The 2,262-nt window shown below is 45.8% G+C and overlaps 1 pseudogene; it reads right to left on the bottom strand.

Moving 5' to 3' along the window:
- Positions 1-778: 778 nt before the first annotated feature.
- LOC126952278 (pyruvate kinase PKM-like) lies at positions 779-1,636 on the bottom strand (annotated as a pseudogene).
- Positions 1,637-2,262: the final 626 nt, after the last annotated feature.

The raw sequence follows: 2,262 nt of genomic DNA, 5'->3' as shown, positions 1-2,262 counted from the left end.
TCTTCATGGTTTAGTCTTGGTAGGTTTTGTGTTTCTAGGAATTTGTCCATTTCATGTAGTGTATCCAATTTGTTGGTGTACAATTGCTCCTAGTACTCTCTTACAATCTTTTTACTTCAGTAAGTCAGTAGTTAATGCCCTCACTGTCTTTCTTTATCTTCAGCTGTTGTTTATTGACATAAAGGTAGGCTCTATAGCCACAGGCCCAGAGGCAGCTGCAGTAGTAGGGGGACATGGAAGGTGGAGGGTGGAGTGTTTGCTGCAGGACAGCTGAGTGGATGGTGGGGACAAGTGCCAGTGAGGAAGGCCCAGGCGGTTGGGGAAGCAAGTAAGGGCAGGGCCAGAGTCTGCTTAAACTGGAACTACTGAGCTACTGCCCCATGGCCTAAGGTCCCTAACTCTCGCTGACTGTTTCCTGACCCCAGGCCAGGCTTGGGAGTCCTCTGGGCATCCATTTTCTAAAGGAACTGAACAGAGTACACACAGGAAAGGAAGCTGTCACCCTCTTGCCATACACTCTGGGGACCTCTGTTCTGCATTCCTCCTCCTTCCCTTGCTTGGGTGGGGCCACATGATTGGCAACCAAACTCTGGGCTGTCCCACCACAGCAGTCTCTAAAAACAGCTATGTTTCAGCGGGGCGTAAATCTTCTTCCCTGGTGTCCCAGCGCACCAGTGCCACACTACAGCCAAGTGAGCTCTATAAGCATTGCTGGCCTAAATGGATGGGTTGGGGGAAGGGGGTGGGACAGGTGCTGGAGGAAGGGCTCTGGGGTCCATCACAGCACAAGAACAACATGCGTGCTGTTGGTGAAGCCAGAGCCAGGGTGTCACCAGGTCAGCACAATGACCACATCTTCCTTCTTGAAGAAGCCTCAGGCCTTACCAACATTGATGGCCAAGTTCACTCAGAGGTCCACATCCTCAGCCCAGGGCTCCTGGACGGGGTCCTTACACAGCACAGGGAAGAAGCCATGGTACAGGTGGGTCTGGCGAGCTGTCTGGGGATTCCATGTCACAGCAATCGCACCCTTCTTGCTGCCCAAGAAGCCGCCATTTTCCGCCTCTGTCACCAGAAAGTCAGCATCCTTCTGCTCACCTAGAGAGAAATTAGCCCATCACCCATGTAGATCTTGCTGCCCACTTCCGCCACCTTGCAGATGTTCTTGTAGTCCAGCCACAGGATGTTCTCTTACACTTTTCCATGTAGGTGTTATCCAGCGTGAGCTTGAGAGTGGCTCCCTTCTTCAGTTCCACCTCTGCCGTGCCGCTGCCCTTGATGGGCCCAGATGGGATCTCAGGTCCTTTAGTGTCCAGAGCCACAGCAATGGGCTGGTAGAGGATGGAGTCAGAAGCAAAGCTTTCCACATTCTTGATGGTCTCTGTATGGTACTCATGAGTTCCGTGAGAGTTCAGATGAACCACATTCATTCCAGACTTAATTGTTTTCTTCAGCATCTCTAACAATGGGGAAGCTGGGCCCATAGTACAAATGATGCCAGTGCTCCAGGCTGTGATGGGTGGCGAGTCAGTGTCCAGGCAGCACATGTGCTCCAAGAATGTGTCAGCCATGGCTGCGTGCAGCTGCTGGGTCATAGTGAAGCCCTGGCTTCACTACAGGGCTTCAACATGGCTTCTGAGGTCCTGCAGTGCTGACCGACTTGGGCTAGGCTGCAAAAGCAGACAGGTCAGGAGCCCCAGGATATGCAGCTGCTGTGTCCACTTTCATTTCTAATTATAGAAATTTAAGTGGTCTTTTTTTCCTAATTCATCTAGCCAAAGGTTTGTCAATTATGTTGATATTTTCAAATAACCAACTTTTGATTTTGTTGATTTTTTGTATTATTTTTCTATTTTCTAGTTCATTGATCTCTGCTCTAGTTTTTCTTAAGGAAAATATATTTTTTAAAACATAAATTAGCTTTCTTTATTGTTAGCTACTAACTTTGAAAGTTTTATTCTTTTTTAAGGAAAATGTATTTTTAAAAATATATTAAATTCGCTTTCTTTATTGTTAGCTACTAATTATGAAAGTTTTATTCTGTACATGGTAATATTGTACAAAATTATTTTTAAAAATTTCAATCTCCACAAATGCTTGTGTTTGAAAATCATCTTGTTCTTCTTCTCTAAATCCTTATGCAGTTGGAATCTATTTTATTATTTTGACTTTATTTTTTATCATATTTTATTTTATTAAAGATTCAGGGGTTCCATGTGCAAGTCTGTTACATGGCTATATTGCATAATGCTGGGGTTTGGA

Source organism: Macaca thibetana, chromosome 4, assembly GCF_024542745.1.
Source record: "Macaca thibetana thibetana isolate TM-01 chromosome 4, ASM2454274v1, whole genome shotgun sequence".
Classification (NCBI taxonomy): domain Eukaryota; kingdom Metazoa; phylum Chordata; class Mammalia; order Primates; family Cercopithecidae; genus Macaca; species Macaca thibetana.
The sequence above is the reverse complement of the archived record's forward strand: the minus strand, read 5'-3'. Positions and strand labels throughout refer to the sequence as shown.